General features: G+C 38.0%; 1 pseudogene; it reads right to left on the bottom strand.

Annotated features, from left to right (window-relative positions):
• Nucleotides 1–14,178: 14,178 nt before the first annotated feature.
• On the bottom strand, nucleotides 14,179–14,276 carry LOC135275941 (U6 spliceosomal RNA; annotated as a pseudogene).
• Nucleotides 14,277–15,849: the final 1,573 nt, after the last annotated feature.

Here is a 15,849-nt window from a genome sequence, read left to right as displayed (position 1 = left end):
ATGGATATTGGCCTGAAATTTTCTTTTTTAGTTGTGTCTCTGCCAGGTTTTGGTATCAGGATAATGTTGGTCTCATAAAATGAGTTAGGGAGGATTCCCTGTTTTTCTATTGTTTGGAATAGTTTCAGAAGGAACAGTACCAGCTCCTCTTTGTATCTCTGTTAGAAGTCAGCTGTGAATCCCTCTGGTCCTGGACTTTTTTTGGTTGGTAGGCTATTAATTGCTGCTTCAACTTCAGACCTTGTTATTGGTCTATTCAGGGATTCAACTTCTTCCTGGTGTAGTCTTGGTAGGGTGCAAGTGTCCAGGAATTTATCCATTTCTTCCAGGTTTATTGGTTTATGTGCATAGAGTTGTTTGCAGCAATCTCTCATGGTAGTTTGTATTTCTGTGGCATCAGTGGTGATATCCCCTTTATCATTTTTTTATTGCATCTATTCGATTCTTCTCTCTTTTGTTTTTTATTAGTCTGGCTAGTGGTTTATCTATTTTGTTGATCTTTTCAAAAAACCAGCTCCTGGATTCATTGATTTTTTTTAAGGTTTTTTTCCTTCTCTTTCTCCTTCAGTTCTGCTCTGATCTTAGTTATTTCTTGTCTTCTGCTAACTTTGGATTTGTTTGATCTTGCTCCTCTAGTTCTTTTAATTGTGACAATAGGGTGTCAATTTTAGATCTTTCTTCACTTCTCATGTGGGCATTTAGTGCTACAAATTTTCCTCTAAACACTGCTTTAAATGTGTCCTAGAGATTCTGGTATATTGTGCCTTTGTTCTCATTGGTTTCGAAGAACATCTTTATTTATACCTTCATTTCATTATTTATCCAGTAGTCATTCAGGAGCAGGTTGTTCAGTTTCCACATAGTTATGCGATTTTGAATTAGTTCTTAATCCTCAGTTCTAATTTGATTGCACTGTGGTCTGAGAGACTGGTTGTTATGATTTCCATTCTTTTGCATTTGCTGAGGAGTGATTTAATTCCAATGATGTGGTCAATTTTAGAGTAAGTGCGATGTGGTGTTGAGAAGAATGTATATTCTGTGGATTTGGGGTGGAGAGTTCTGTAGATGTCTATTAGATCCACTTGATTCAGATATGAGTTCAAGTCCTGAATATCTTTGTTAATTTTCTATCTCATTGATCTGTCTAATATTGACAGTGGAGTGTTAAAGTCTCCCACTGTTATTGTGTGGGAGTCTAAGTCTCTTTGTAGGTCATTAAAAACTTGCTTTATGTATCTGAGTGCTCCCATATTGGGTGCATATATATTTAGAGTAGTTCACTCTTCTTGATGCATTGATCCCTTTAAACTACCATTGACCTTCTTCACAGAACTGGAAAAATACACCGTAAACTTCATATAGAACCAAAAGAAAGCCCGCATAGCCAAGAAAATCTTAAGATAAAAAAAAAAAAAAGCTGGAGGCATCACAATACCTGATTCAAACTGTACTACAAGACTACAGTAATCAAAATAGCATGGTACTGGTACCAAAACAGAAATATAGACCAATGGAACAGAACAGAGGCCTCGGAAGTAATGCCACACATCTACAACCATCTGATCTTTGACAAACCTGACAAAAACAAGCAGTGGGGAAAGGATTCCCTGTTTAATAAATGGTGTTGGGAAAACTGGCTAGCCATGTGTAGAAAGCTGAAACTGGACTCCTTCCTTACACCTTATATAAAAAGTAACTCCAGAGGGATTAAAGATTTAAACATAAGACCTAACACCATAAAAACCCTAGAAGAAAACTTAGGCAGTACCACTCAGGACATAGGCATAGGCAAGGACTTCATGACTAAAACACTAAAAGCAATGGCAACAATAGCCAAAATAGACAAATTGGATCTAATTAAACTTAAGAACTTCTGCACAGCAAAAGAAACTGTCATTAGAGTCAACTGGCAACCAACAGAATGGGAAAAAAATTTTGCAATTTACCCATCTGAAAAAGGGCTAATATCCAGAATCTACAAAGAACTTAAACAAATTTATAAGAAAAAAACAAACAACCCCATAAAATGGGCAAAAGATACAAATAGACACTTCTCAAAAGAAGATGTTTATGCAGCCAACAAATATATGAAAAAATGCTCATCATCACTGGTGATTACAGAAATGCACATCAAACCACACTGAGATATCATGTCACGCCAGTTAGAATGGCGATCATTAAAAAATCTGGAGATGGCCGGGCGCGGTGGCTCATGCCTGTAATTCCAGCACTTTGGGAGACCGAGGTGGGTGGATCACAAGGTTAGGAGATCAAGACCATCCTGGCCAACATGGTGAAACCCCTGTCTCTACTAAAATACAAAATAATCAGCCAGGCGTGGTGGTGCACGCCTGTAGTCCCAGCTGCTCAGGAGGCTGAGGCAGGGGAATCGCTTGAACCCAGGTAGCAGAGGATGCCATGAGCCGAGATCATGCCACTGCACTCCAGTCTGGGCAATAGAGCAAAACTTCATGTCAAAAAAAAAATCTGGAGACAACTGTTGCTGGAGAGAATGTGGAGAAATAGGAATGCTTTTACAGTGTTGATGGGAGTGTAAATTAGTTCAACCATTGTGGAAGACAGTGTGGCAATTCCTCAAGGATCTAGAAATAGAAATACCATTTGACCCAGCAATCCCATTACTGGGTATATACCCAAAGGATTATAAATTGTTCTATTATAAAGACACATGCACATTGTATGTTCATTGTGGCACTGTTTACAATAGCAAAGACTTGGAACTAACCCAAATGCCCATCAGTGATAGACTGGATGAAGAAAATGTGGCACATAGACACAATGGAATACTATGCAGCCATAAAAAAGGATGAGATCATGTCCTTTGCAGGGACTTGGATGAAGCTGGAAACCATCATTCTCAGCAAACTGACACAAGAACAGAAAACCAAATATCGCATGTTGTCACTCATAAGTGGGTGTTGAACAATGAGAACACATGGACATAGGGAGGGGAACATCGCACACTGGAGCCTGTTGGGGGGTGGGGGAGGCTAGGGAAGGGATAGCAGGGGTGGAGGGATTGGGGAGGGATAACATGAAGAGAAATGCCTAATGTAAGTGATGGGGGGATGGATGCAGCAAATCACCATGGCATGTGTATACCTATGTAACAATACTGCACGATCTGCACATGTACCTCAGAACTTAAAGTATAATTTAAAAAAATGTGACAACCATTTACATTCAAGATTAATATTGATGTGTGAAGTTCTGATTCTATTGTAAAATTTTTAGATGGCTGCTTTGTAGTTTCTCTTCTGTAGTTGCTTTATGGGATCTGGTCTATGCATAATACCTAAGACTGTTTTTGTAATAACAGGTATTATTCTTTCATTTCCACATTTAGAATTCTCTTGAGAGTACTTGTGAGGTTGGTCTCGTGCTAGTGAATTCCCTTAATGATTGTTTGTCTGAAAAAGATTTTATTTTTCCTTTGCTTATTAAGCTAAATTTGGCAGGATATGACAATCTTGGTTGCAATTTCTTTTCTTTAAGAATGCTGTAAATAGGCCTTCTGTTTCTTCTGGCTTGTAAGGTTTCTGCCAGGAAGTCTGCCATTAGCCTGATAGGGTTCCCTTTGTACATGATCTGACCTTTTTCTTAGCTGCCTTTAAGATTTTTTTCTTTAGTGTTGACTTTGGATAGTCTGATGACAATATACTTTCATGAAGTTCATTTTGTATAGTATCTCTCCGGTGTTCTTTTAGTTTTTTATATGTGAATGTTTACCTTTCTAGGAAGATTAGGGAAATTTTCTTTGATTTTTCTTTGAAATATGTTTTCCAGATTGTTTACATTTTCTCTTTCTCTCTGGAAAATACCAATAATTCATAGGATTGGTCATTTTAAATAATCCTGTACCTCTTGAAGGCTTTGCTCATTTTTTAAACTTCTTTTTAAATATTTTGTCTGACTGGGTTAGTTCAAAAGACCAGTCTTCACATTTTGAAATTCATTTTTTCTGCTTAATCTAGTCTATTGATAAAGCTTTTAATTGTATTATGAAATTCCTTGAGTTTTTCTGTTTTAGAAGCTCCGATTAATTTCTTCTTATGTTGTTAATCTCTTCCTTCATTTCCTGGGTTGCTTCAGAAGTTTCTTTGTGTGGCTGGGTGTAGTGGCTCAAACCTATAATATCAGCACTTTGAGAGGCCAAGGTGGATTGCTTGAGCTCAGGAGTTCAAGACCAGCCTGGGCAACATGGTGAAACCTGTCTATAAAAAATACAAAAATTAGCTGGGTGTGGTCATGCATGCCTTTGGTCCCAGCTTATTTGGGAGGCTGAGGTGGAAGGATTGCTTTACCCCAGGAGGTTGAGGCTGCAGTGAGCTGAGATCATGCCACTGCACTCCAGCCTGGATAACAGAGTAGTCAGACTATCTCAAAAAAAAGAAAAAAAAGAAGTTTATTTGTGTTAATTTTCCACTTTTTCTTGGATTTCATTGAGCTTTCTTGCAATCTATGCTTTGAATTTTTTGTCTGTAATTTCTGAGTTTCCATTTTGATTACCGACCATTGCCGGGGAGCTAGTGTGATCCTCTGTTGGTGTCACAACATTCAGATTTCTCATACCAGAATTCTTCTGCTGGTTCCTTCTCATCTGTAGACACTGGCACTTCTAATTTTTGTAATTATTTTTGTGTGGATAGGATTTTTTTCTTTCTCTCTTTCTTTATCATATTATTGAGATTTTTTTCCCCCTTTCCCCCTGCTACCTAAGGATTGCGACTATAGAGAATGTTGTATGGAGTCTTTTGGCTTTGCTTCTATAGCCCTATGCACCCCTGTCAGCATGTTTTTATATTGGGCTGTATTTTTGACCTACAGGTCAGTAGATGGTGCTTATGGGTAAGAACGAACTGAGGCCAATGTGGATGGGTATATACTTCATCCTTGTTTACTAGGTGAAGCTCTCTGTTGCCTCAGGCAGTAGGCTGATCCATGTAGTACACAGTGGTGTGAGCTCCTTGCTCAGCACCGTAGTGGGAGGCCAAGATGGTTAAGGCTGAATGAGACAGGGCCATGTGCAAGTTACCCAATGGCAGGCACAAGGACCAGCACCAAGGAGGGGGTCCAGTGGGCAGCTACCAAATGCTCTAATCTGGCAATTTTTTATTTCAATTGGTAACTGAAAATTATTGACAAATATGATTTCCTAAAATTTAAAGTATTATTTATGCTTTAAATAATACTTAAATGAGAAAATGCTTAAATGGAAAATGATAAAATATAACAAGGTTTAAGTTTTTTAATACATAGGTAGCTCTTCAATAGGAATAATAAAAAGGTACAAATTCTTGTAAAAATATGGTGAAGGAAATTAACAAGATATTTACAATTTCTTGGCTTCATTGCAAAAAGATAATTAGATAAATATAGAGCAAGTACCAAAGACAATAATTATAGCATTGCCTGTGATAGTGAAATATTTGAATCAATCGGAAGATCTGTAAAAAAAGCATTAAATATATTTGGTTTTACAGTAGTGATGTTATTCCTGGGAGAAAATAATATATATATATATATATATATATATATATGAATAGGTGTATAAATAAAATAATATCAGTCTTATGCAAACCTAAATTTATTTCAGGGGTATGTAGTTACTCAGGCTTCTAGTAAGTTTGTTTGTAATACCACAGTTTGGAAGCTTTTAGTCCCAGGGTTAACCAGCCAAGGGAACATTTTATGAATAGACAAGTATGAAGAATTCCTAGCCCTAAGGAACATGCCACTCTTACACCATTGGGAGGAAGATTGCAATTAAATGCTTATCAGTTGATGCGCTGACAACCACCAAAAAGTTTATTAAATTTTAATGTTATTCGTTGAACTTGACTGACATGGTTTTCTTGGCCTCATAGTTTCATTGACTAAGCCATGTAATCTTGTTCAGTAGATTGGCCCTCTTGCCTGAGGATATTAGTAATTTATATTGAATAAGTGGTAAATTGTGGGCAATTACATTCTGAGGTTGTCTCTTGGTTGACATGTGGGCTGGTAAAAACACTTTAAAGACATAGGTCTCTTTTGCAGTGCTTGCATGCATGCCTGGGAAAAGAAAACTGCGCATTAGGATGTATGAATGTTGGAATACTGCAGATGAATGTTTATATTACCTTTTTGTTAAGAATATTTAACTTGGCCTTTCGAACTCAAGCTATTCATAATTTAGGAATTAATGTGTATACTGCTGCTTGGCATCTTTTAGAAATGTTCAAAGCTTCACTTTTTTTTTTTTTTTTTTTGAGATGGAGTCTCATTTGTCGCTAGGCTGGAGTGCAGTGGCATAATATTGGCTCACTGCAACCTCTGCATCCTCCTGAGTTCAAGCTATTCTCCTACCTCAGCCTCCCAAGTAGCTGGGACTACAGGTGCGTGCCACCACCCACGCCCAGTTAATTTTTGTATTTTTAATAGAGACAGGGTTTCACCATGTTGGCCAGGATGGTCTCAATCTCTTGACCTCATGATCCGCCCACCTCAGCCTCCCAAAAGTGCTGGGATTACAGGCATGAGCCACCATGCTTGCCAAAGCTTCACTTTTTAAGAAGCAATATCAGTGTGTTTGCAGAAATTATTGTATGACTAGCAGATCCTATTACGTTTGTTGATTACCAACAGAAAAAAAAGACAAAGATTATCTCTGAAGCAATGTAATAGAGTTTTGTAAATAAGATGATGGGGAAATCTCCCTTCAATCCAATCCAATTTCTTTTGGCTTTGTTGTCAGTATATGTATTTTTCTGTAAAGACATTAAAATTTTAATACAGTTATATTCAATTATTTGGAAATATTGTGTGAAAAATCTGGCTTTGAGGTCTTAGGATTCTAAGTCCCTAATTTTAATGCCACAACCTGTAGAATTAATATGTCACAAGGGAAATAAGTCTGGGTGTTCATCCATCATGGAAACCGTTTCAGTATAATTTATTAAGAAATAGTTCTCTGCCCAGCACGGTGGCTCACCCCTGTAATCCCAGCACTTTGGGAGGCCAAGGAGGGCGAATCATGAGGTCAGGAAATTGAGACCATCCTGGCTAACACAATGAAACCCTGTTTCTACTAAAAAAATACAAAAAATTAACCAATTGTGGTGACACATGCCTGTAATCCCAGCTACTCGGGAGGTGGAGGCAGGAGAATTGCTTGAAGCTGGGGGGCGGAGGTTACAGTGAGCCGAGATCGCACCACTGCACTCCAGCCTGGGTGACATTGAGAATCCATCTCAAAAAAAAAAAAGAAAGAAAGAGTTTTCAGATATGATTGACAAATGGTGCAGACATTTCAGTTCTCCAAGATAAAAGAGTGAGGCTTTGATTACAGAAAGTCAGAAACAGAAAGAAAAGTAGAAATTTATAATAAAAAGAAAAATCAGACTATGGGAACTAAGAAACAGAGGTAAGTATGCCATATATATTTGCAGCTAGATCTTTTTCTCCTCTTGATCGGTGGGAAGAAGAGGATGACAAAGGCATGTGCAGGGTGGTGAAAGGATCCACCACGGCAAGTTGAGTGGGCAGAAAATACATCTTACAGGGGGACCTTATCTTTAAGAACTTAGGAAAACTACCTATTCAAGTTTCACTAGCATGTTACCTAGTATATCTTGTATGAGGAGAGTTGTATTTGGGAGCTAGCCAGAAAATGGAGTTACTTATTTTTTCCTTTCATTTCTTAGCTTTTCCAGGCCGCTGGAATTTTAATTAAGATTCCGGACATCCCAGCCATAATTTTTAGACAGCTTTTGTTAACAGTATTAATCTATATGTTTAGTTCAGTGTTATCAAGCCTGTTTCTTTTTTAAAAAATGTCTGTTTATACTCAGTGCTTATGTTCTGTTAAACATAGACATGATCAATAATCATGGTAAAATATTTTAATTTTGAATGTCACTGGCTCTACTGAATAATAGAAAAATTATCTAATTGTTGTAATTACTCCCAAAAAGGTTCTTCTACACCCCCATCTTCCCTGATGATTTTATTCTGTTGAATTCTCTAGAATGCATACAAAAGACCTGCTATTTTGATTTTAAATCTTGATGTGGTAATTTTTTGGTATCGTATATAGAATCTAACTAGCAAAGTATATGGCATTTTGTGACTTTCACATTGATTTTTTAACATAGTTTATTTTTATAATTTTATGTAAAAATCATTTAAAAACAATTATCATCTCTGTGTGATTAAACATTTTAAGTGGACAATTGATGTATAGAACAAAATAGATGGCATATTTTTCCAAGAAAAGTTGTGTGCCTTGTATGTCTTAAATTCTGTAAGGTACAACAGGGTAAAATAATCAGAATTACACTTAAATAATAAAAAAATTACACTCAAATATAGATGCATTTTTAAAGACTTGATTGATTGCAATTTTAGTTAAAGATCAAATGCTATTTTTAAAAAATTTGCTCTACGAAGGGCTTTATAATATGCTTATTTGAAGTGTTATTCAACTGTGGTCAAAACAGAAGAAAATATAAATCAGTCTTTATTTAAGTGTATGACACTGCAGCAGCAATGAACAGAATACTAGAAAAGTAACAATTGACAAATTGTTGTCACAAAGTTCCAGGGATATCTGTGAGCAGTCAAGTTATGGGCAGAATTTAAAAAATGCGGTAGATGTTTCTGTGCAATTGTATTGCTAAATATTGCAGAGTCAAATACATTTCCTAGTATACTTTTACTTTGTTATTCTCCTATCTTCAATATACAAAATTATTTGAATGCAGTGTAGGTGCTGTAAGAATGCCTTTAAACCAGATATTGCTATAACAGTATCTAAAGGTAAAAGGAATTTGAATTCCCTTGTTCTTTTTATATGTTTAATGATGCCAAAGTTGACCATGGAAAGACCTGTGTATCTCGACCTTCCTCAAGCTGAGTTTATCCTGATCTCTATGATGGCTCATAATTTCTCAAAAGCTCCCATAATCTATATGGCTCTAAGTTTAGTGGGAAATTCCCAAAATCTTAGAATAAATTTATTTAAACAATCTTTCAACTATTTGTTAAACTGGTCTTCACTATGTATCTTAAAATCTTACATTGAAATGTTATTTTCAGAGTAATCACCTTGGAAGATTCTATATTCATGTCAGTGTTGCTCAAATAATTTTTGGAATTGTGTGTGTGTGTCTGTGTAATTATCTTTTGTGTAGATTCAGTGATGGAAAATTTTTATTCTGAGGATAAATCCTTTTGTTCTTTCCTTTTTATATAAAACTTTCCTCTGACATGAATTTTAAATGTTTGTTGAATATTCTGTTGTGTAGTCCTGCCCACATAGGCAGTTTATAATTTTCTGATAAACATCCTAGCTTTTTTTTTTTTTTTTTTTTGAGACAGTCTTGCTCTGTAACCAGGTGCTAGACTGGAGTGCAGTGGTGTGATCTCGGCTCACTGCAACCTCTGCCTCCCAGGTTCAAGCGATTCTCCTGCCTCAGCCTCCCAAGTAGCTGGGACTACAGGCACATGCCACCACGCCCAGCTAATTTTTGTATTTTTTAGTAGAGATGGGGTTTCACCATGTTGACCAGGATGGTCTCTATCTCTTGATCTCGTGATCTGCCCACCTTGGCCTCCCAAAGTGCTGGTATTACAGGCGTGAGCCACCACACCTGGCCACATCCTAGTCTTGATAGCAATAGGAGGCAGTCAAATTCTAGTCAGACAGGGGCAGGTCCCTGGCAAAACCCCACCTTTGAGCCAAAAAATCTGAAACCCTTGGCCCAAGGTGAGAACTTCCATTCCTGTGTGCCTGCTCTCTCCTGATTTGTTCTTTCCGAATAATGTTTTTGTTTTTTTTTTTTTACCAATGCAATGTTGCCTTTTCCAAAAATACCTATGTTCTGTCCCACCCACATCCTGTGCCCATAAAGACCTCAGACTCAGCAGGCAGAGAGGAGAAGTGGCTAGATGTTGGGGAGAAGCAGCTAGATGTTGGGGAGGGGTGACTTTGGCTTCAGAGACAGTGGTTGGATGAGGCAACTTGACTTGAGAAGAGAGGCAGTGAGGCAGCTTGACTTCAGGGGAGAGCAACCTCTTCCTCTTCTCTTTCCAGCTCTCCTCTCCACTGACAGCTGCTTTAATCACTCAATAACAGTCTCCACATTCACTGTCCTTCAATTCTTGGGCACCGACCAAGAATTCAGGACACACCAGGTATGAGTACCCAAACAGGCTGTCACACTGACCCTTTGCCCTCACCGGCTTAGGGCAGCTGCCACACACAACAAGGCAAAGGGTCCGCTAAGCTGATAACACACTGTTGTCTGCAGATGGTAGAGCCAAGAGAGCATTGTAACATGCCCTCTGGGGCCTTGGGGTTGCAGGCACACCAACCTGAATGCTGCTGTGGGACTCCATGGAGTTCAGTCCTGCCATTGCTAAAGCAGCTGAGTTCTGCCCTCGCTCATGTGTGAGCTCCTTCCTGCAAGGGGTGGGGAGCACAGGAGACTTAAGTGAGCAGGGTTTGCTCCTGCCAACACCAAAGCAGCTGGCCAGTTCCTGCACTCATTTGCTTACATGCTTCCTCCTGCGAGGGAGGCTGAGTAAATGAGGCACCCCTGTTGTAAGTCCCATGAAGGAGTCAAGAAAATGTCCTTTATCAGTTTGATGATTATTGACCACGTCTCTGTATCTTATGATAAAATTCTAAAAGTGAGATTATTCATCAAAAGGTTATGGAAAAAATATGAAGTTTCTACACATTGCTTTAGAGTATTAATAAGGACTCAGTTCAGTCTGAATCACATGAACTCTTTGGATTACAGCAGATGGGGTGGGCAGGAATTGAAAGATTAAAATATTTTTCTACTTCCACTTAGAGATTAGGTGAGCTTATAGCCATTCACTTATCTATTAAACAGAGTCATTGTTTATGCTTCCTTGTTATCATAGAATAACTATTTTTCTCATAGTTGATGTGTATGATTTACCTAATTTGTTGTTCTTCTTTTTTTTTTTAATTTTACTTTAATTTCTAGAATACATGTGCAGAATGTGCAGGTTTGTTACATAGGTATACATGTACCATAGAGGTTTGCTGCACCCATCAACCTGTCATCTACATTAGGTGTTTCTCCTAATGCTCTCCATCCCACCATCCCCCAACCCCCTGCTATCCCTCCTCTAGCACACCACCCTCCTACAGGCCCCAGTTTGTGATGTTCCCCTCCCTATGTCCGTGTGTTCTCATTGTTCAGTTCCCACTTATGAGTGAGAACATGCAGTGTTTATTTTTCTATTCCTGCATTAGTTTGCTGTGAATGATGGTTCCTAGCTTCATCCATGTCCCTGCAAAGGACATGAGCTCATCCTTTTTCATGGCTGCATAGTATTCCCTGGTGTATATGTGCCACATTTTCTTTATCCAGTCTATCATTGATGGATATTTATGTTGGTTCCAAGTCTTTGCTATTGTGAATGGTGGTGCAGTAAACATATGTGTGCATGTGTCTTTATAGTAGAATGATTTATAATCCATCGAGTATATACCCAGTAATGTGATTGCTGGTTCAAATGGTATTTCTAGTTTTAGATCCTTGAGGAATTGGCACACTGTCTTCCACAATGGTTGAACTAATTTACACTCCCACAAATTGTGTAAAAGTGTTCCTATTTCTCCACATTCTCTCCAGCATCTGTTGTTTCCTGACTTTTTAATGATCGCCATTCTAACTGGCATGAGATGATATCTCATTGTGATTTTGATGTGCATTTCTCTAATGACAAGTGATCATGAGCATTTTTTAATATTTTCATATGTTTGTTGGCTGCATAAATGTCTTCATTTGAAATGTGTCTGTTCATATCCTTCACTCACTTTTTGATGGGGTTATTTGGTTTTTCTTGTAAATTTGTTTAACTTCCTTGTAGATTCTGGATATTAGCCCTTTGTCAGATAGAAATTTTCTCCCATTCTGTAGGTTGACTGTTCAATCTGATGATATTTTCTTTTGCTGTGCAGAAGCTCTTTAGTTTAATTAGATCCCATTTGTCAATTTTGGCTTTTGTTGCCATTGCTTTTGGTGTTTTAGTCATGAAGTCCTTGCCTATGCCTATGTCCTGAATGGTATTACCTAGGATTTCTTCTATGGTTTTTATGGTTTTAGGTCTTATGTTTAAGTCTTTAATCCATATTATGTTAATTTTTGAATAAGTGTGGTATGAGGAAGGGGTCCAGTTTCAGTTTTCTGCATATGGCTAGTCAGTTTTCCCAACATCTTTTATTAAATAGGGAATCCTTTCCCCATTGCTTGTTTTTGTCAGGGTTGTCAAAGATCAGATGGTTGTAGATGTGTGGCATTACTTCTGAGGCCTCTGCTATTGGCCTACATCTCTGTTTTGGTACCAGTACCATGCTGTTTTGGTTACTGTAGCCTTGTAGTATAGTTTGAAGTCAGGTATCGTGCTGTCTTCAGCTTTTGTTTTTTTTCTAGGTATTGCTAGGTTATGTGGGCTTTTTTTTTGGTTCCATATGAAATTTAAAGTAGTTTTTTCTAAGTCTGTGAAGAAAGTCAATGGTAGCTTGATGGGGATAGCACTGAATCTATAAATTACTATGGGCAGTATGATATTGATTTTTATGATATTGATTCTTCCTATCCATGAGCATGGAATGTTTTTTTCATTTGTTTGTGTCCTCTCTTACTTCCTTGAGCAGTGGTTTGTAGTTCTCCTTGAAGAGGTCCTTCGCATCCCCTGTAAATTGTATTCCTAGGTATTTTATTCTCTTTGTGGCAGTTGTGAATGGGCGTTCATTCCTGATTTGGATCTCTGTCTATTATTGGTGTATAGGAATGCTTGTGATTTTTGCACATTGATTTTGTATCCTAAAACTTTGCTGAGGTTGCTTCTCAGCTTAAGGAGATTTTGGGCTGGTTTGATGGGGTTTTCTAAATATACAGTCATGTCATCTGCAAACAGAGACAATTTGACTTCCTCTCTTCCTATTTGAATACCTCTATTTCTTTCTTTTACCTGAATCCCTGGCCAAAACTTCCAATACTATGTTGAATAGGAGTGCTGAGAGAGGGCATCCTTGTCTTGTGCCAGTTTTCCAAGAAAATGCTTCCAGCTTTTGCCCATTCAGTATGATACTGGCTGTGGTTTTGTCATCAATAGCTCTTATTATTTTGAGCTATGTTCCATCAATACCTAGTTTATTGAGAGTTTTTAGCATGAAGGGGTATTTAATTTTATTGAAGGCCTTTTCTGCATCTATTACAATAATAATGTGGTTTTTGTCATTGGTTCTGTTGATGTGGTGGATTGTGCTTTTTTATTTGCGAATGTTGAACCAGCCTTGCATCCCGAGGATGAAGCCAACTTAATCATGGTGGATGAGCTTTTTGATGTGCTGCTGGATTTGGTGTGCCAGTATTTTATTGAGGATTTTTGCATCAATGTTCATCAGGGATACTGGCCTGAAATGTTCTTTTTTTGTTGTGTCTCTGCCAGGTTTTGGTATCAGGATGATGCTGGCCTCATAAAATGAATTAGAGAGGATTCCCTCTTTTTGTATTGTTTGGAATAGTTTCAGAAGGAATGGTACCAGTTCCTCTGTGTACCTCTGGTAGAATTCGGTTGTGAATTTGTCTGTTCCTGGGCTTTTTGTTGGTTGGTAGGCTATTAATTACTGCCTCAATTTCAGAACTTGTTATTAGTCTATTCAGGGATTCGACTTCTTCCTGGTTTAGTCTTGGGAGGCTGTAGGGGTCCAGGAATTTATCCATTTCTTCTAGATTTTCTAGTTCATTTGCATGGAGATGTTTAGAGTATTCTCTGATGGTAGTTTGTATTTCTGTGGGATCAGTGTTCATATTTCCTTTATCATTTTGTATTGTGTCTATTTGATTCTTCTCTCTTTCCTTCTTTATTAGTGTGGCTAGCCATCTATCTATTTTGTTAATCTTTTCAAAAATCAGCTCTTGGATTCATTGTTTTTTTGCAGGATTTTTCATGTCTTTATCTCCTTTAGTTCTGCTCTGATCTTAGTTATTTCTTGTCTTCTGATAGCTTTTATGTTTGTTTGCTCTTGCTTCTCTAGTTCTTTTCATTGTGATGGTAGGGTGTCGATTTTAGATCTTTCCTCCTTTCTCCTGTGGGCATTTAGTGCTATAAATTTCCCTCTAAACACCGAAAAATATGGAGCACTTTATGAATTTGCGTGTCATCCTTGCACAGGGGCCATGCTAATCTTCAATGTATCAGTGGCCGTTGTGAATGGGCGTTCATTCTAGTTTTAGTATATGTGCTGCCAAAGCGAGCACCTAATTTGTTCTTCTTATCAGAGAGGATCCAACATATACCTCTGTGATATTATCAGTTTGTAGATTGTAGTTGAAGCCACATATATATAAATGACATGATCTAGGAAGAATGTGTGGTGGAGAAAGAAAGAGTTAAAAATGGAACCATGGAGAATAACAACATTTAAGGTTCAGGCATTTAAACAAGTCTTTTTCCTGCAGATTAGCGAGGAGTAATCAACCAAGTGAGAGACAACCAGAGAGTGGAGAACTTCAGGAAAAGAGAACATTTCAACTGTAATAGATGTATTAGGGATGTCAAATGCATCAAAAAGGTCCAGGAAGATAAGAATGGAAAAATACTATGTTTATCAACACAATTGTTCTATTCCATTCGTGAGACTAGGGTCAGTAGAGGAATGTGTGAGATAATGGAAGGGGGAGACTGACTGGAAGATGAGGATGCAGATGCAGAAATCATACATGGAGACACATTTTTCAAAAAGTTTGAAGGGAAGAGAAAAAGCAACAACAGAGGTGGTTATTACTTTTGGCTTTTACCTAAGTAGAGTCCGTCTTTCTTTCTTTCTTTCTTTCTTTCTTTCTTCCTTCCTTCCTTCCTTCCTTCCTTCCTTTCTTTCTTTCTTTTTCTTTCTTTCTCTCTCTCTCTTCCTTCCTTCCTTCCTTCCTTTCTTTCTCTCTCTCTTTCTTTCTTTCTTCTTTCTTTCTCTTGCTTTCTTGCTTTTTTCTTTTTTGAGACAAAGTCTCACTCTGTTGCTCAGGCTGGAGTGCAGTGGGGTGATCTTATTTCAGTACAACCTCGGCCTTCTGGGTTCAAACTATTCTTCTGCCTCAGTCTCCCGAGTAGCTGGGATTACAGATGTGTGCCACCACGCCTGGCTAATTTTTGTATTTTTAGGAGAGATAGGGTTTCGCCATGTTGGCCAGGCTGCTCTTGAACACCTGACCTCATGATCTTCCCTCTTGGGCTCCCAAAGTGCTGGGATTATAGGCGTGAGCCATACACCCAGCCCAAGAAGGGAGATAATATTTGAATAAATTCCTGAGTGATGACTCCTCATTTTTTTCTGTAAAATAGGAGATGATGCTATGGCCTAAGAGTAAGGAGTGTGGTGGAGTAGGAAGAACGTGCAGTGAGTGAAGGTATTTTTAAAAGGCCACAATGCAGCATGTGGGAGAGAACTGTCTACGAATGCACAGGATGGAAAGATAGAGCCGAAAACTCATTTACCCTAGAAATTATGAATTTATAGTGACACCAATCCATGAAAAATGGGCCAACTGTGAACCTCATGAGGACTGGATCCATGTCTGTCCTGTTCAGCAATACACCCTCCAAATCTACCAGGGAATCTTGCACATAATAAGTATTTTTGAATGAATAAATGTAATTTTCTGGATAATACTCAGCCTGATATGGGAGAGGAGGTAGCAGAAAATTGGTGTGATCTGGAAGATTTTTTTTCTTTTAAACCTGAGTGTTTTATGTTGGTAGATTCACTAGAATGTATTGCTAAAGGTGGTTGTATAAACCATTCTA

This window comes from Aotus nancymaae, unplaced genomic scaffold (assembly GCF_030222135.1).
Source record: "Aotus nancymaae isolate 86718 unplaced genomic scaffold, 86718_ANA_hifiasm-v0.15.2.pri h1tg000019l, whole genome shotgun sequence".
NCBI lineage: Eukaryota > Metazoa > Chordata > Mammalia > Primates > Aotidae > Aotus > Aotus nancymaae.
Note: the sequence above shows the minus strand (reverse complement) of the source record. Positions and strands in the feature narration are given on the sequence as shown.